The 20,150-nt window shown below is 40.5% G+C and overlaps 1 protein-coding gene across 4 annotated transcripts in view; it reads left to right on the forward strand.

Moving 5' to 3' along the window:
• Positions 1 to 958: 958 nt before the first annotated feature.
• TMEM108 (transmembrane protein 108) overlaps positions 959 to 20,150 on the forward strand; it is a 161,384-nt gene continuing 142,192 nt past the window's right edge. Inside the window, exons 1-2 of one of the 4 annotated variants that reach the window (XM_064703346.1) lie at positions 959 to 1,066; positions 8,751 to 8,881. The gene's annotated coding sequence lies outside the window, so the exon portion shown is untranslated. Of the gene's footprint in view, positions 1,359 to 8,750; positions 8,882 to 20,150 lie in introns of all 4 variants that reach the window. The other 3 variants (XM_064703344.1, XM_064703343.1, XM_064703345.1) reach the window with 3 other exon arrangements.

Below are 20,150 nucleotides of genomic sequence, written 5' to 3' on the forward strand. Positions count from 1 at the left end.
CCTGATGCACTCAACATTTCCATGGAAGTAATAAGAAATAAAAAGTAAGATAGCCTACACTATTTTAAGTAAGATAGTGTACACTATCAGTACAGTAAGATAGTCTACACCATCAGAAGGCAGATGTAGCAGGTTTGCATTGGCTGATAATAGCTATATAGCAATAGCAAATCTAAGGCTGACCAAAAAAGGTAGGGTTTTCCCCTCTATTGGTTAATATAGAAAAATACCAACCAATAATGACTGTGGCTAATGAGGGGAGAGGAACGACGGCTTAAAATTTTGAGGAAGCAGCAGTACTTTGGGTAAGACATTGAACCGGAGCAGACCTGGGAGCTGCCACTGTTTCTAGATCTGCACTTCTGAGGCTCAGGTTCTCAGCCGCACCAACGTCCCTACAAACGTTCCCTTGCCTACGGGATAAATCCTAACTCATCAGTAGCAAATTTCCTCTGGAGATCTCTTCCAGGCAGGCTCAAACCTGTAAGAGTTGCCCTGACAGCACACGAGCCCCGATGTAAACGAGTGGTAAAACACTGCCAGAAGGTCAAACAACCCACTGCTCGCGGCGGAAGGGGCCGTGTGGAGAGAACCGCTGTGGCAGCCACCTGTAATTTCCCTGTCACACCGTATTCCTGCCAACAGCTCCTGCCGTACATGTAACCTCTCCAGCCCGGCCCCCCCTAAACCCCGGGCTTCTCTCTTGGCGCAATCACGGCTAAAGCCCCCTCCCAGATGCCGGTAAGACCCAGCCCCGGTAAGACCCTGCCCCGGTAAGACCCTGCCCCTCATCGCTGGCAGCCGCTGCCGCAGCCGCGGCTCCTCATTGGCATTCGCCGCCCGCGCCTCGCCCGCCGCCGCTCCGCGCCCCGCGGCGGGGCCGCCGCCTCCCCCGCCCTGCCGCAGCCAGGGACCCTTCCCGGGGAGGCCGGGCCGGCGGAGCCCCGCCCGCCGCCGGGCCAGCAGCAGCGGCAGCGGCAGCAGCGGGCGGCGGAGGGTGCCCGGCAGCAGCAGCGACAGCAGCAGCAGCAGCAGCGCCGCCGCCCGCTCCGCAGCGCAAGGGGAGGTGAGCGGCAGCGGGAAGCGGCGCCCGGCTCCTGCTCGCCGGGGCGGGGGCTGCGCGGTTCGCCTCGCTTCGCTTCGGCTCGGCGGCACCAGCTCCGGAGCGAGGGATGGGGCTCCTCTTGTGAGACGCGTTCGCTCCTCGGTTTGTCTTCCTGCTCTTGTTTCACGAGAGGTGATCCGAAGTGGCGGCAGCCTGCTGGCCAGCGCTGATAGTTTAAGGAGCGTTGCGTTGTAGCTGCCCTTCTGCGGCGAACTGGGCTCGGTTATATGTGAATAAGCAGTTTCAGGGGTAGGTACGTCGTGAAAATAGCATGTGGATTATTGCCACTCTTTTCGAATGGGTGGGAGCTGCGAGGGAAGGTGACATTAGTATCTATCATTCCGTGAAAAGCATCATATCTCGGGTAGAAGGCAGGATTTTTTTGGTTTTTTTGTTTTCCAGGCAGGAACGACCAGGTGCTTGTCGCGACCAGTTTGCAGAGACGTGTATTGGTAATATTCAGCCAAAGGCACGAGACTGCTCCATATCAAAATGAACTGGGAGCCTGTGGCTTGCATGTTATATTTAAAGTAGAGCACTGCATCCTTTCTTAAAGATGTCTAGAAGTGTAACCACAGAAAAAGCCTGTTGTAGTACTGATAGGCAGTTTACTAGACATAGCCTTCGTATATTTATCTCATATAGTAGGAGGGGCCAGACGACTGTTTCAGTAAAATGTTTTAAAGCACAGATTGCAGAGATGGTTGTAACAGAGATAAAACAACTATGGATAAGTAATTAAGGATTGAACAGACTTATATGGGGAAAATGGGGAAGGAAATTGAACTGTGCTATGAATAAATGGCCATGCTTGTGCAGCAGTACTACAAAATATCTACTGTATCAGAGAAAATTCACCTCTCTTAACTGCAGAAAGCAGTCAGGCATTCAAGGTCTGTGGAGGGAGGGAGTCCTTTATATGGAGAGGCTGCTGTGGAAAAAGGCGCTAATTAACGCAAGTAGGATCGGTTCATCTTTATCCTATTGACAATTTAATGTTTAAAAATGACCCTTTGACTGTCTGGGAAGGTAAATCAGCAATGAGAACATGCTTTTGATGAATGAGGGTGGCATTTTACACCTGGCCTTTATTTTGGAGGGGGGATGAGGGGAGAGGGAAAAGTGTGCTGATCAGTAGATTAGGGAAAGCAATTCAAAAGAAAAAGAAAATTTAAGTAAACATTTTCTATGAATGCTTTGCAGCACTATTCCTGGAAGACAGATGCAACTGTTCAAATCTATGTTAAGTTCATCAGAGTGAGCTCTGATGTTTGCAGAATGATTTTCACCAGATAATTTGTAGGGATAGATAATAGTATAGTAACAGTGACACTGTGTTTGAAGATATTCTAGAGACTTAAAACCTTAACTAGACCTAAAACTGTACATGCAAGTAATTGGCTGTTGTCTGCTCTGCTGTTGTCCCAGAGTGACCTATTCCCCTCTTGTTTATGCCAGACTTACTGTAAGTCAGAATCATAAAGTAATATTTCATGCAGATGCAGTGAAATTATTCTGCTAAATTTCTTACCAGCTATTCTGATTGTGGTGGACCATGCTAATCAACTGTGTGAACACCAGTTACTCCTTTTAAAAAAATGTGTTACTTCTGAGGATTTGAAAACTGCAGAAATACCTTTAATCCTATTAGAACTGATGGAATTTGCTCTACCCTTGTAAACTGATGTTCTCTAGACTAATGCCAGGTGTAGAATAGTTTGCACTTTTGTCTTTCCACTGGAGAGATTAAAGAAAGAGGGAAGCCAATTACAGGTGTTACAATGGTAGAGATGCAATTATGTGATTGCACCCAAGATCTGCAGTTACAACAGCAGAATAAAACAAAACACAAGGTTATTATTGTCAAAATCTTTTATTTCTGTTAAAAAAATGGATGTTTCAATATACTGCTGACATATCTGCAATATTGTGCATACATTAAAGAAATTTTATGTGTTGTCACTGCCTCTAAAAGTTCGAAAACACTGGGCAATCTTTCCTCTCCTGGCAACAGCAGGCAATATTCCTAAGTGCTTGTGCCGTAGCATCTCCTCTGGTGCTGCCTTCCACTGGAGGTCTTGCCAGGGCTGAGTTTTGGCTTAGCAGATAAGCTGAATCAGCACAGATTACATTTCTTCACAGCCTGCAGCTCCCCCAAAGCGAGAGTTCAGCTAAGCTGAACCTCTCGGTGGCCATGCCACAGACCTTGGTTGGATCAATGAAAACCAACTCATGCTCCAGTCTAGCTCATTGTATCATAGGTAGACCAGAAGTTTTGGCCATGCTATAAATTGGATTATTCCATTGCCAGGTAAATAGGAGCAATTGGTTGAATAAATTCTATTGTATGTGTTTGCAAATTATTTATTCTTGTCAGAGTTAGTGGATATGTGTAGAAAACTTTCCCTGACTGGTTCCATGACATCCTTGCTTGAGCAAAATATGAACAGGTATGCCTGGCTGTGCTTACTAAAAAACTAAATTAATTATTAAGCAATCTATGATTTTTTATGAATAAGTACTAAGTTTTTGCATCCAAAGCTCAGCTGTGTTGTGGAGCACAACTAAAGACAATATGGTGTCTATGACAGATGTTCTTTGAGTGATAGGGAGCAATTTTATGACTGTGATACTGAAGATATTGAAAGCTTAAAATCAGTAGAAATTAAAGTGAACTAAAAATCTTGTTATTCCCTGAATTATTTCAAGGAACCATTAGGCACAGTTACTGTGGGGTAACTACAAGTAACTCATCTGGAGGCAAGCCCTGGCCACAGTAAATATACAAAACAGGAAGAATGAAAATCTCTGTTAAGTTTTTAACTTAACATCCACAAAGAGAAAACTTATTTGTCAATTCTCTTGTCTGACTGAAGACTGAGTTATTCTTCAAAAGAAACAGGAGTGAGCCCAGGTTATAACTTTGGATCTGCTTGGTAGTCTGTTATAAATAAAGCTTTTCAGACTTTGAGTTTAAGATACTAGGACTCAGAATGGTGAGGTTAGAACTGTTACCAATAGATCATTAGTAACAGGAGTGTGGTAACTGTTGAAATAAGGAGTGATGGGTGAAGGAAAAAATGACCTATCTCTTGCTCCTGGCTGATGGAGGAAATGAATTATGCAGAGCACTTAGACATCTCTTTGAGCAAGAACATGATACATCTCTTCTTGGTACTGAGTAATCCTTGCCACTGATGATATATGTAATCCACAGGTAAAACACTCATTGTGACCTTTGGTTTGCTGATAGCATTCCCTGAGAGATGTGTATGAGCTGGCATGCTTGCCAGTTTTCCTTTGAAAAGCTCTCTGGATCTGAGTAAGGGTCCAACTTGTTCTTTATTATGGCAATGAATTCTCTATGCTTTCTCTTCATTCTTCTGCATCAGAAAAGCAGGTTTTATTCAGTGTGATGGGAGGCTGAGGGAAAGATTTGCTAAAAATTGCCTTGGCAGTCACCATTTGGGAGCATGATATAAAGGGGAGACATAAATGTAATTTTACAAGTGGCTAATGCATTAAATGCTGAAAGTAGGACTACTGATCTTGCTGCAGGCAGCAGTGACCACTGGAGCTTTTCTCCTAAGAGAAGAATAAAAGAAACAGCGTGATTCTTAGAGTAAGAAGCATCTCTAACATCTGGGTACATTTTCAAAGTCATTTTTGCATCAGTCAGTTCCATTTGTGAAATGTGGAGAACTCATCTGAGATCTTTGTGCCACTGCTCAGGATCAACTTTGTAATTTGGCCAGGTCAGGAACATACTATGGTGAACCTGTTTTAAAAAAAGAGTTAAGTAAATCTGAGAACAGGGCTCTGTTTACAGGGTCGTAGAACTGCTCAGGTTCCGGGTCCCTCTGGAGGTTGTGTAGCCAACCCTTTGCTCAAAACATCTAGAGCAGAGTGCACAGGACAGTGTGCAGCTGAGTTTTGAATGACTCCAGTCTCTAGGGTTGGAGACTCCAGTGCCTCACTGGGTCACCTGCATGTGTGTTGGACCAATCTCACACTGAGAGTTTTCTTCTGTCTAAATGCAGTTGCTTGTGTTTTCAGTTGTGTCTGTTGCATCTTGTTCTTTCAGTGAGCCCCTGAGAAGAGCTTGGCTTCCTCTTCTTTGCTGTCCCTTCTTTGTCACGTGGGCATTCTCCTTGTCTATGTTCAGCTTGTCCACTGAGAGTCCCAGGTCTTGCTCTGTAAATCCATTTTGCTAGCCAGTTGCCCTCCAACCTCTGCTCGCACAAAAGGAGAGGGAGGGCTAAACAGAAAGGTGGGAAGGAGAGAAAATGACAAAGGGAAAAGAGTAGGAGACATGGTGGGAGGTGGGTGGGGGCGTGCAGAGGAATGCAGGCATCTGGAGACATTATGCTGTTTGCAGCAGGCTGGTTTACCTCAGCCCCATTATAGTGCTATTGAGGGAAGACCACATGTCAACCCACAAGTGCTTTTATGCCTGGTAATTGAAGCAGGATTTAATGCATCCTGTCGTTGTAAACAATGACATTAGTATGAATCAACAAGGATGTGTGAGTTTTTCCTCTGAGGTTGGTACATACGCTTCCAGGGCAGCCAGGAATTTCCAACAGTCTTTGCAATGGCATAAATTCAGGCAGTTTTGGTGTGATTTAATAAAAGGTTTGGCTGGGCAGCTCACTTTGCCTTATCAAGCTTATTAAGGCAGGCTTTTCCAGGAATGGCCTTTCAGTAAAACATCATGATTCCTAAAGGAACAACAATAGTTTTATGACAAGCCACCAGTATGATATGTTAGTTATGGAAGACGTGGGTGAGAGAAGCCTTCTGTGGTCACTTAGAGGATCACTGGCATTCATATTTTAATCTAGTGGTAGTCCTCTAGAGTAGATGTTGCAGGACTACATTTAAGAGTCCTTTATGGTGGTTGTAAAATGGAGGTTGTGTGATGAGGTTGATTCTGGTGTTTCATAACACTTGTACACTGGAGCATAGAATTCCTTGGTGTTTGGAAATCACAAAGACTCCAACCACTGGGAGTCTTTCCCAGCTCAGGAGTAGTTGCTGCTTGTCCTTATCATTAGCCCATGCCCACATCCACTGTAAATAGGTCACTCAAAGTCAATGGAGCAGTATCTGTCCACCCTTTGTACTTTGGTTTTTTCTTCCAGAAGATTGAAAGTCGCCCAAGAAACAAAAAATATGGTTTTCCTTTTCAAAGTCACCAGAAGTGTGATCCATGGTAAGGTGTTAGAACCATGCCATCAAAATTCTCTTTACTTTCATCCAGGCACATGCCAAGGCCTGTGTCTCAGATGTCCCTTTCCTTAACCTGCTGCCTCTCTGCCAAGTCGAATTGTCCTAGTCCATGTTTCAGTGAAGATCCTCTTCGAAGCACCCACCATTCAAGGGACAGCAGCCACTCACCTCTGTCAGAACCCTGCTTGTTTTAGGACTCCTTGGTGTTATAGGGCAACAGAGATTGATCACAATAAATATGCTGACTGCCTCTCCTGACCTACAGGCCCTGGTCCATCCAACAGGCCTGAGATGGCAGGAGGGGTTTCATGTGCTAAGACCAGATTTACTTATTTGAAGTAAAGTATAAGGTATAAGTATAAAGTACAAGTATTTACTTACATTGTATTTGACATTATGTTGAATTTGTATTCTGAAAGAGTAACACAGTATTATGCCAAAATCCCAGCACAAGCATGCTGCAGAAATTGTAATATATAGTGGAATTGCAATGCAAGCTGCTTCCTCATGCCAGTCTCTGCATGCTCCACTGTCATGAAGGTGGATTTCTTCTAATTAGAGAGGTCCAAACCAGGGGTTGAATACAAATATAGCCTTCAAATGTTCAGATAACCTGCGTAGTGTGGCATTTTCAGGTTTTTTTCCTAGCAGTTTGCATTGTGGTGCTTAATTTGCAAGAGTGTGTGTTGTATTTTTTCCCTACATTAGGTCATGACTGTCATTTTGTTCAGTACTTCTGAAGGACAAACCTTTTACTTCATAGAAACCAAGTCCTGAAACTTGTTGGGAGTAAAATGTTGTGTAATGTTGTTATTTCTCTGAGATTGAAAATCAAGGATTCTTGGGTAATTGTGTGTGACCTTTCAGATCTGAGATCTGTCTGCATCAAGGCAGAGGCACAGATCCCTTAAAACATGTCCCAGGATCAAGGCTTTTTCTGGCTCCATCAAGAGTTTCAGGTTTGAATAGCAATCAAACCAGATATAACATGTGCCATCAGTGTGCGGCATGCAGGGATGGGGTGGCTTTGTGTGCCACCCTTTATGGTGAGAATTTACATCAGAATGTAAGGCTACAAGTGGTTCATATAGTATAAAGTTTCACCACTTAGGATTTTTAGACATTCTGACTGAAGTGAATTAATTTTCAATTTTCCATCATAAAAAGGGAGGGAGAGAGCAGCCTACAGAGGATATGCATACTGTAAACCCCATATACGTGAAGCTATACTAACCTTTGAAATACTCATAAACAATTTCTGTAGAGAGCAGGGACGGCTTTTAAGCAGCAGGAGCCAAAATGTGGAAAGCAGCAAATATGCATCCCATTTTCTGTGCCATGATGCTGGAGCCAGGGGTGTCTGGTGAAATCTCATAATGAAACAGTTGTTTGAGCAGTTGAATACAGCCCAGCAAAGCAGCTCTTGAACTAACATGGGCTGCCTGTCTGCCAGTAAACAGATAATTACACTCTGCTGTTTAATTGAACTTCCATGAAAACCGCAATATGTTTTTTGTAAGATCTACCATGAAAATGTGTCCTGCTTGTGGATCCTGCATATGGGGATCAAGATGCTGGGGAAGGGTGTCAGGTACAAAGGTAATGCTCTATATGCTGAACACAGTGCAGTGAGGAGTCAAGCATACATAAGTGACTTCCTCATAGCTTTCACAGAGGAAAAGTGTATAAGCAGAAAACCTGTTGCTTGGTTTTCAGAAATCCTTTTGATTCCGATGACCAAATTTAGATACCTGGAAGGCACTGCAGCTGTGGATACATTTGAGGAATCTCACTGTGACTCCCTGAGTAGTTAAAAAAATATTTTTTTTACTGAATTTTCCTGCTGTCCCACTAATTCATTTTGTTCCTAAAAACCATTGAAAAATGGCCAGGGTCACTTTTTGGGAAGGTTTTTTCTTTTTTATTACCTTGATTGCTGAATATAAATCTTGGCCAGTCTGTCAACCTCCAGTTTCTCAGATTAGTAGCATTCTTATTCTGAAACTAGTATTTCAATTGAATTTAGTCTCTTTCCACAAGAATCAAGAATCAACCTTTAACAGATAAATTAACAAAGAAATTGATGATTCGGAGATGCAAGTTGTGCCATGTTTTTTTGTTAAGTGTTTGAATTTCTTAACATTAGGAGCATGTTGGGAAATCTGTAGGATATACACATATGGAATGTGACAGTCTGGAAAGTCTGCAAAGAAATCCTAAAGAGTCTTCTACTTATACACCCAAAAATCAATAACCTACAGAAACAATGTGGTCTGTAATCCATTACACTGAAAGCTCTGGAGAGCAATAGGAACCCACATGGCACAGAGCCATATGTATTTAAATTGAATGTCTTATAAAATGAGATGAATAAACATCTTGGAATAATACACCCACTTCTGTAAATTTACAGGTTGCACCAGCTGGCAGATTAAAAAATAAGAAAGCAAGAAGCTGGAGGAGTTTTGATCACCAGGAAGGTCTGAACCAATGGACTGTGTGGATATAGATATGTTTGAAGGCATCTGCTCTTCCCCTTACAAGGTAAGGCACAAATGGATTTCTCTGCTGGTTTGTGTCTCTTCATTGCAGTCCAGCTCCCTTTTGTGGCACTGCCCAAGATGGTAGTGGATGTGTTCTCCAAAGCTTGTTCAGCCTAGTGGCTGATTGCTAATAACTGTGGCCAGTTATTAATGACATAAGTGGATGATATGCAGACCCAGAAAAGCCTGAAGCTTCAAAAGCCAATGATAAATTTGGATCCTTGGGGCCTCTAAAATTCAAAGTTTTATTATTTGAAGTACCTGCTCAGATAGCTCTACAGGTTGTCTATTTTTAGCATGTGCTAATAGAAGACCTTCCTGCTCACCTAAGGCATTTTTTTATGTGCTTATTAATTGCTGTAGATTGAAGTAGACTTGAAACCTGTACGTAGTTTAGCAGCTAATCAGGAGAAAAGGTCTCTAAACTAAATGCCATAACATGTCTCTGACTGGAGATGCAAGTTTTGCTGTTTTCTTTGTGCAATTTTAATTTTTCACTTTCAGGATTGGTATATGGTTTGTTTACAAAACCTGCTTGATTTTCCTTTTTTTTTTTTCTCTACCAGTAAAAATATTTACTTACTGGTCTAAACTGAAGGTGGTGGAGAGCTTGATAGATTTGCTGAGCATCTTTTGCCTGATGCCCAGATATAATCTCACTTACTCTGAATGTTTCCTTTACTGAGTTACTTTCAGGGAAGGTACAAAACAGAATTTCAAAAAGCTACTTGAAGCTGGTAGAAACACTTGAGAAACACATTAACTGAACTTGTTTTAAAGTAAAATTTCTCATTTTCGAGATTATGTAGTTCTGCGTGTCTGAGGAGTGGCTATGTGGGACTTCATATTTTAACAATTTGGATCAAGACAAGTTTGCTACAAAGCAAATGCAAAACCATACCAGCTCTGTGTTACTCAAGAGCTCAAATCAAGCAGCTGAGCAGTTGGAAAAAGAGGCATCTGCAATTTGGCTTAGCTGGTCTCTGCTTTAACCCAGAGCAGCTGAAGAGAGGACTTTCAGCTCAAGTCAGTGCAACTCTTAATTCCTCCATTTTCCCCAGCCAGTGTTAAATGATAAGGGAACAATCCTGTGCAGTGCTCTGCCATTGCTTCTATTCTGTATGGAAATATGACCACCAGTGTTATCAGTCTGCCATTTCCACAAGTGTGAGATAACCAGTCTCCTTCTTTTGTGGAAGAACTAAATTGAAGAGATCCTTAGGTGGGGAATGTAACAGACTGTGGCACTGCATCCTGTAGATATATAGTGGGGGGGCTCCCTTGCATGCTGAAATAACAGGAATGACATGTGTAAAGTATTCAGAAAATGCAAAGATAAGCAATAGGCAGATACAACTTAAAAGGAAAAACACATTCAAACACTTGAGCACTTGGGACATTCCAGTAATTTTCCACAACTCCTGTTAGGAAGGAATGTACATGGATCATAAAAACTGTAGGATCTGTTCTAGATAACAGGCATTTCTCTAGAGAGTTTTATTTCGTCTACCAGGTGGTTGTGTAACCTCTGGTGTCCACACTCAAGTGCCCCTGTGGAATTTGTTTTGCCACCAGTTGTTGCCAGCTCCCACAAGTACAAATGCCTGCTGGTCTGTGCTTTCCTGTTTGAACACCTTTACACCAGGTGTGTGCAGGGGCATGGGGAGTGGCAGCTTTGGTTCTGCCTGTGAGAAGGGACAATGCCATTTCCTGTGCCACCTTGCCTGCTGTAATCATGTCCTTCTCTGGATCAGAGCTTCCTGAGTTTGTGCTTCTTGGCACAGCAGGAAGCCCAGCCTTGGACAGGGCCTCTGGCTGTTGCGTGGCAAGTAATCCTTCCAAATAGGATTTGCATTCTTGCAGCAGCCCTTCTGGGGATAGAGGCTGAATGCATGGAGGCAAATTGTGCTTACACAGACATAGCTCAAGCCCAGCCATTCAGAACACCAGTCAATGACAGAGTTGCACACAAATTGAGTATCTGAGTATCTGAGAACTTGTACTAGTGGCTAAGAAAAATGTACCAGATCAGAGTATTCTGCAGTGTCTTAGTTAACTGGATTTATTGGTGCTGCTTCACAGCAGAAATGTTGTTAGAGCCCCAGAGTTGCTTTGTTACTTTTCATTTGCCAAAGGCTGTCATCCCTGCAGTGCTGCTGTGTGGAAATGTGAGCTTGCAACTCAGCTACCTCTGTGAACCATCTTGGTCTTCACCTAAAACTTCATTGATCTTTCAGTGCTGTGCATGCCCTGCTTTAAAGCACCCGAGGTGTTCTACTACAGTGACTCTTGGTATTGGTAGAGTATATATAGTATAGTTTATATAGTATATGTTGTATAGTGATTCTTGATGGTAGCCTGCAGCTCTTGGATAGAAAAAATAATTGGATGTAATAGTGGCTTAAATCAAAGCCAGACTTTGAATTCCTGAGCTTTTAAATAGTGATTTGTTTGTGGGGATTATTCTTGATAACCCTTTGGCCATGTTTATCCAGTTTTGGCTGAGAAATGACTGAGAAACCAGACAAAGCTTAGGAAGTGAATGAATAAATGACCTTCTGGTTTATACCCAACACAAATACTCCAATATTACAAGAAACTAGGTGAATTTCAGTAAATATTCATGTCATGAAAATAAAGGCCTGAAAACCTCTGAAAATCCTATATTAGAAAAGTTATAAATGGAAGAAACATTTTCTTCAACTTATCCAAATATTTTGTAGCTCTAGTTTTGTTGTGGGTTTTCTGTTTTTTTGTTTATTTCCTCTGTAGAACATAAGGACATTTTTTTTCCTCAATATTTTTCTCCATATTGAAGCACTGGTAACTTTTAATTAAAACATTTATTTTTAAACTAAGGTTAGCTGAATCAAAATGAGTTCACTTTGCTAGGAGTTTGCAGTCCAGCAGAAGACTTTCTTATACTTAAATTTAAAAAAAAAATTTTTGCTGATGACTTAGTCCTGTCTTCCTCCTTTCTGGTGCACCGAATTTTATGTACCTATTATTCACTTTTCTAGCCTTGATGAGACCTCAGTTGTTCTGCTATGTTGGGTCCCACATAAAGAGAAAATGCATCTTTCTGCAAAGAATATATGATCAAAGAGGCAAGAAAGACTGGATGAGTATGACCCAGGAGCATAGGGACAGTGAGACATTTTTCATCAGCATAGTAAGCAGTGCCTTCAGGAACCTGCAGGCAGCCATTTACATACACAACTCAGTAGCCTTGAGGTGATGGTGTTTTAAGGTGGTAGAGAATCAAAGCCTTTCATCCATGCAAGTGGGGAAGGATCTGAAGAACTGCACATCGTGTCACTGTAGTACTCCATCTATGCTGTTTTGATTTGAATAAGAGCAATTTGATTTAAATCAGCTTGGAAATGGGAGCAGGTTCTTGGCAGTGGGGGGAAGCCTTTTCTTTTTGGAAGTGAATGTGACATACATCTTGCCTGTCCTGCTGTGTAATTTGTCCTGACATTTGCTGGCACAGTAAGTTCTTACTAACTGCAGTGACATTTGCCCCGTGTGACATAATTCGGAACACTTTTTCATAATACTTCCACTTGAACTGAAAGCAGCCAAACTGTCTTTTCTAATTTCAGCTCTCTTGATCCCCTGTCCCCAGTGATAAATTCTGCCTTGCAGTGTTTCCCAGTGCTGCCTGAAGTAAAAAGATGAGATAGCAGCTAGCAACACCAGGTTTTTCCCTTGTTGCTACTCTAGAGCATGCTAGAAGTCACTGATCCTTTATGAGCCAAATCCTGAAGGAGTTAGCTTCACAAGTCAGCCCTCCCAAAGCAGACATTAAGATGCAGAAGTAGCAACAGAGCCACCTAATGATCAGGTGTGTTTGTTCTTGCCTCTAATACTAATAACACTGGTCACTGGTCACAGAATATTATATTCAAAACCCATCAAAAGGAAAAAAGGAAAAAGGAAAAAAAGGCACAGGTTACAGTCTGAACACGAAAAAACCATTTTTTTGGTTTTGATGGGGAATTGTTTCAACTTTGTTTTTAATTTGTTTCTAAAAGAAAAATATTCAGTATTCTTTAGTAAAGAATATCGAAACACTTGTTGCTACTTATTCATGTATTCAAGCTGCGTGTGAGATGCAACATTTATTTCTTGATGATTAGGTGGAAAATAAAGTTGTTTTGATAGCATTTTGTTCATGTTGGTGACACTGAATGTACATAATTCACTCCACTTTGTGATCTGGCCCTGACAAGTTTTATTACTATTTCTATCACTAATAAGTGACGGTGTATCTTTTGGGGTGGTAGGAGACAGTAGGGATGAAAAGTCTTTTGGGTGCAGTTAAATGTTGTCAAGTGTGGTGGAGAATTCACTATTAACTGGAGGAAGTTTGGGATTATGGTCTCTTGCTCAGTATCTGGTATGGAAAATAAACTGGTATACTGTGTAAAATCAGACTGTGAAATCTGATAAAAAGATGAGCTTGCTATGAGACTAATCTAAGAGGGTCCATCAGTACTGGCAGAAAGAAAGGAGCAGGAGCCTGGCTATGCAGGATGTCGTAGTGCTCCCTCTGATTTCTCACCAAACATAGAAACAAAGGGAGACGTTTAGGTATTTACTTATACAGCCTCAGGTTCCTCACAATCCATAATGAGCCATAGTTTTGAGGACAATCTTGTATCAGCTCTGTGGGGTGGGGAAATGCCCTTATCCCAACCCTCCATACAGATGGCCACTGAGATTAGCCTAGGATGATCATGCAAAGCAGAGAACCAAATTCCACTTCTAAAACTAAGCACCAGACCTGCCTATACTTTTACATGCATGGGCTGATTTTTCTGCAGAAGGAGTGGGCCATGCCATACCTGTCCTCAGATTAAGGATCAGCCTGTTAAATTTCAGCTGTGCATTTCTAGGTCAGATTTAAAGTGAGTAAAAATGTCACACTTCAACTCTTTGCTCTTCAGGAAGAGAACTGAAAATAGTAAATGGAGAACAGAGAGCTACAGAAATTCAAGAGACTCAGTTTTCAAGAAGCAGGACACACTGAACTTCTAAACTCTAATCTGTCTGCAAAGGTGAAATTGCAGCTGAGATAGCATCACTTTGTGCTAAAGAGGTCTCTATAAATGAAGATCCTCATACAGGAAATTAAGTCAGTATAGAAAATCTATACAGGGTGACTTGTGTATTTGTTTTTGTATCTGGGCTATTAATTGCATGTTAGATTACTAGAAGGGAATTTTTAATAGTCTATTTGTGATTTAACCTTTTCTTTTTTTGTTTCTGTTTTCCTCTTGTTTTTGTTTTGCATTCTTCCTTACATGCATGTCATGATTGCTTAGATTTAGTTAGATGTTGAACTGCTTAAAAACAAGCCTTTGCAAAAGCAAAGTAACATTCTTTTAAAAAACCTGTCTTTTGGCACTTAGCGTGCCAACAGCAGTGCTAAGAAGTCAAGGGAATGCCTGCAAGCAGGAAGGGAGAAGCACTTGAAGTGAAATTTCACATCTGAAAGCCAGCATCCTCTTTTGCAAGTAGTTGGGGATGTTTATAGCTGTGAAAAGCTTGCTGACTGCCGAGTTGTCAAATCAAAGTGCTTAAAAAGTTGGGAAAGATTTTGACCTCTATATGTTCTGTAAAAGCCTGTTTTCATGCATTTCAGTGTGGGATTCAAAGTTAAACTGTTGGCTTCTTTCTAAATGTGTACAGACATGGGAAACTGATAGATATGATGCACTATGTCAGAAAAAGCTACAGTGGTGGTTTTTTGCTTGAAAGTGAGATGAAAGATGATCCGAACATGGTCTTAGCTGCAGGATCTGATTGGGGTCTTTTTTTGCATGGCTTTAGCTAATTTCCTAATTATCTACCTTAAATATTTCCTTTGGTTGAATGGAGTAATATCTTGACTTTGGGAATTAAATGAGGAGGTGGAAATATATGTGCAGTTGCTGAAGCTCCAGATTGTTAAAAATGCAGACTGCTGGTATTATACAACTTTGGTCTCATTTGAACAACATGTCAGCAGGCAGCATTGTCTAGGCATCCCAGTGAACTACCAAATAAGTATTTAATTCCCTAAATCCTCTATTGTGGTTGTCTTTTGTATGCATCAATGTCATAACTCATGTTCTCTTTTATAGCTATTCTAAGAGAAGGTTGGTCCTTTTTTTAAAGTTATGTTCTTTGTCCAAATCCTTTTTTTGGAATATTCTGAAGAATTGTACTTCTTTCTAATTTAGCTGCATCCAGCGCTGACTTTCCTTGCTCAGCTTAGTCACATTTTGCAGATAGGATATATTGTCTATGAACTTCAGGTAGTTCAGCTGCTCTGTCTTTTATGCTGAATTTTTTTTAATTTTCCACACCATTGTCCAGAAGAGACTTTCAAAGCTAAGGATGACATCAGAGAGTCACCTTGTTCTGTTCTTTCTGATTTGGTGTTATTAGCTGCTCATGCCTTACCTTATGGTAAAGTCAGCTCCAAAAATGGTTCATGTAAAGTCTTATTCTCAGAGCTTTTCTTTAAATTGAAAGATGTTTTACCTATCACTATAAAGATACTAATTTGCAATTGTTTCTTTCTCTTTTGAAATGTCATCTTCATGCCCTTGAGTTCAGTCTCTCTTAACATGATGTCTTAGGCAGACAATGTTTATTTTATTTCCTCATTCTGTCACACAACTTAATAGCTTTCAGAATGGAAGCTGTCAGGTACCAATTGGCAGGAACCACCACACTTTAATTTTGTACTTTCTTTGGCAATTTAATAGTACTGTATTTTTCAGTTTTCTGTTTCTCAATAGTAGTCTGCATCTTTCTTCATCTTTCATTAAGGCAAGGCATCATTTATGACTTTACCCTTTTGGAGGATGTGACATCTTTCTTCCTTCCCCTTAGGCTGTTGAAATTCTTCTTTGATCTTCCTGCACCTTTCCAGGTTTATTTTAGTTGTCTGCTTACGGGTGATCAATCTGTTTTTATCCAGCTTTACACTAAGTGGAATCTTCTTTGTGTTTCCCTCCTGGGACTGTCTCATCCCTTGAACTTTTGCTCTGTGGAAAAGTAGAAATATTCCGCTTCTCAATCACAAAAATATCAAACACATTTTCATGCTAGTAGGTAGCTTTTCTTGTGTCTTACTTAGGTAATACACAAAATGCATATCAAGGAGATTTACATGGTGTCTCTTAATCTAATGCTAGCATTGCTATAGTCCTGGGCTAAACTTGCTAGGCATGGCTAAAATAATTTCTGTCTTTTGCAGCACCAATTTTATGTGTATATGTACATGAAATCTGTGCTTTGTGCTCTTCACACACTTGTTTAAAACTTCCCAGTGACTTTCAGCTGGGTATCTGCTGAGTTTCCAGTCTTGTTCCATACAGAATCTTTTCTAATTTAATGTTGCCGGTCTCATGATTCAGGTTGCAGAACACCTGACTTCCGGGCTTGGAAGAATAAAGGAAACCTGGAACTTGTTAGAAAAATTTTGTCAAGAAGTGGAGGTGGTAATTTTCAACAACCCAGCCAGAAATAGGTTGAGAAAACTTAATGCCTGGTTTCTCTCTGATGTAAATGGTATAATGTATTTTAAAGTAAGCTCAGAAATAAAAGACCGAAATTCATATGCTGGACACATAGCAGATCAGAGCAAAGCAGTCCTAATGAAATAGCAGTCCTTTCTCTCTTCACATTAGCAGCTGCTGGGACAGAAGTGCTGTGATTTTCTCCTGCACAGGTAGAAAGGCACAAAAAAGTGATGTAAGGGAAATATTCCGTAAAAATTTCCCTAGAGTGTTTGCTTTCAAGTATGAAAACTGTCTAGGCTGATCAGTAGATCAGTTCAGGCATAGAAGAAGCCATTCTGCAGATCTTTCCCTGCAAAACTGCAGAAAATTTCCAACTACCTCAGATATTGGAGGCACCAGCTAATCTAAGGTGTGCATCTGTTTCAGTGAAGCAAAAAAGAAATAATTGGCTACTTTCCCAAATGTGTGTTTAGTTTTGAAGCACCATAGGGTACAGAGTACCAGCAGAACTCCCTAAGAATTAGGTTTGGATAGATGGCTGCAGCAGTGACTTCTTCTTAAAAGGAAAGGTGATTTTAGATATCAGCAATAGTAGAAAACCAGTCTAGCACTCAGTGTGATAGCACAGCCGTGGAAGTTTGGTGCCGAGGCGGGAATTTGGGAGAGACAGTTGGGGAAGGCGTTGAGGGGGCGGGAAGATAATTTTCACACTCTGCGCAAGTAACATAAGCTCTGTGTTTAATCTAATATCCTGAAATCTGACATGGATAGCTATCCTCAGGGGATATTCACAGACTAATTGTAAGTTCTTCTTTGACGAGAGGAGAACTCACTGAAACATTGCAGGAAGGGTAGCTGTGAAAATTTTTCCACACATTTTTTTTCAGTGCTTCTTATCTCCAGTTTAACCCTTTGTCTTACTGAATTGCCTTCATTACCCTGTCTGATATAGAATACATTAGTGGATTATGACAGACCCATTGCAACAATGGGATCATTCATTATTTTTCTTCAAACTTCCAGTAATATTGTTCAGTGGCTGTGGCACACAACCTTGCAGTGATGCAATAACCTAGCCTCAGGCTTTCCCAGTGTTTTGTGTGCAATTATTTAACTTTACAATACCCTTCTGAGGCAGCATCTGACCTGTGTTAGGCAGTGCCTGGTGAGTAGTTATATTGTAATTATTTTAGCTGTTTATGAGTGTAGGTATGGTGTTGGGTGAAATCATGGAAGCTGGCCCCATCACATATCATATATCCTCCTCCCAAGGTCTTAATACTGTGATGACAGGAATGACAAAAATAGAAGCTGAGTCTCAGCTCCTGGGAGAGTGATTTCATCATTGGACCTTCTGTGTGTTTGCTTTATCCCACCTTCTTTCTACCTTTCTTTCAAAGAAGAAGCTTGACTCTAAATAAAATTTTAAGTTAGTTGCAATAATACATCTCTTCCACAGGAGTTTGCATTGTCTTTCTTTTTAAGTTAGATTTGCTAGGAATTGTACTGAACTCCTTGCTGTGTAGTCAATACTGCATGAAAATTGAAACATTCAAGCACCTTTTTGGAAGGAATGCCCTTACTAATGTTGCAGGGCAATTGAGTTCTGTTAGTTTTGTTTGTTGAAAATCGACCAAAACACAACACCATTTTTTTCTCCTCATCCCTGTGTCACAACCCTCAGGTTTTTGTGTAGATGTTAAAAGCTAAGATTTCTTTAGAGAGCCTGCACAACTTCACTCTGCTATTGTTTGGATTATCATGTGAGGTATAATCAGGTTCTTTTATACCATATAATAATTTTTGCATTCTAAATGCAACAAAACTTGCAAAACATGATCACCAAAGGACTGTTAAAGCTGATTTCTTATCACTGGAGCTTACAAGCTGTAGCTGACAGCTGGGAATACATGTAACTAGGTAAAGGTCAGAAGTAATCCACCTCTTTGCATTCTGGAACTGCAGACCCATTCTAAATACAGTAACTGGCTGCAGGGGTGGGTTCTGTTCAGATCTCCCTCCTGGCATACACAATGTGATGAGAAAAGGAGCTAATAAAAGCTTAGTTTTTTGTTTTGAGAGTGCTTGCCCAATTCTGTTTACTAAGGACCAGGCTGCCCAGTGCTTTGCTTTAACATCACCATCGTCCAAAATAACATATTGGCCACTCCAGAATAATACACTGGCCACAAATCCTGGTCAGGAACAGTAAAAGTAGCTGATACCATAATGCTGCATGGGAAGGGCAGCAGCTGTTACAACTGTATTTTTTTAATTTATTTGTAAGTTGTATTTTGGTTTTGGTTTTGTTTGATTTGGAGGGGTGTTTTTTTTTAATTTTGGTTTGGCTTGCTTTTTTAACTTGATATTGGAGATGCCACCTCAAGGGAATCCATAGGGCATTTTCTCATTCATGCAGCATTTTCTACTATGAATATAATCAAGTCCCTGCTTAGTATGAGGCAATCTCTAGAATTTATGCCTGTATCTTGGCTGCAGATTACAGACTACATCATGCATATGTTTGGAAAAGGAGATCTCTGAGGAGATCTCTTGCTGAAATTAAAAGTAAACTTTCTATTAACTTAATGGTTGAAATTAGTTATGGTGGTTTTGTGCATTTGTATTCTATGATTTGGACAGGACTAATCATAGGAGAATGATGAAGGTTTAACAGCAAGAAAATAGGGTTAATTAGGAACTGTGGGGTGCTGTAATGACCCTAGGGATCGCTGAAGTAGGCATGGCTTTTGTTGAACATGACATTGCTTTCTTGTCTCCCAAACAGTTACACCCCAAAATGTGGATAAAGCTATTGTAAAATGTGCTTCTCCAGAAGGTGTCATTCATTGAGAGAAAGAAGCTTATTATTTGTTTTTCTGTTTTGGAACTATTTGAATAAACATAAATCAGTTACTCTTTCTCCCACTGACTTGTGAGTGAATGTGAGGGATTTTGATCCTATGCTATTAATGATCATAGTTTTAACTGCAATGTTTTTATGCAGTGCTTTCAGTTGGACTCCTCTCAGAGTTTATTTTTGTTACTTAATGCACTACAGGATTGCTTAGCACATTTGAAAATTATATTTTGCTCAAACTCAGATTTTCTTCTGTCCTTTTGCAGTAAAACAATGTTATGTTGCCATGTTTTTATAGTCTTCTGAAGAACACCATCACTTGGTTCCAATATAATTTCTGTTTATTTAAAAGGCTGACACATAATAGTTTACTTCAGATCAGAAAAATTAATGAACACTCCAGGAATATCAGGGATGAATGATGAGTATTAGTTAGTCATCACCACACCTTTTCTCTTTACTCCTTTTCCTTCATAAAAAGGAAAAATTCAACTATTAATATTTTTATTCTTCTTTATTCAGTGAAGATATAATTCAAAATGCATTAATAGCTAACTGCAGAGTGCCATGGAAGTCTAATAAGATAACAAATTACCTTAAAAACTAGGCAACTTTCTGTCCTTATTCTTGATTCTGGACCATGTACTTTAAAGGCTATGTACTTAAGCCATTGTCCTCTCAGATAATCTCTCCCAGTTATTATAGCAGGTCACTGTTTGGTATGAACAGGAGCATAGACTCAGGTTTCAAAATAATTTATCTATTCTGATCTGTGAAATGAAATACCAGTAGTTTAATGTATTTTCTAAAATTAACAATTACAATGTATTTATACTATCTTTCAATTCACATAATTCAACAGCAGATGATTAAAAAAGATAATAGATAAC

This window comes from Zonotrichia leucophrys, chromosome 2 (genome assembly GCF_028769735.1).
Source record: "Zonotrichia leucophrys gambelii isolate GWCS_2022_RI chromosome 2, RI_Zleu_2.0, whole genome shotgun sequence".
NCBI classification, from domain to species: domain Eukaryota; kingdom Metazoa; phylum Chordata; class Aves; order Passeriformes; family Passerellidae; genus Zonotrichia; species Zonotrichia leucophrys.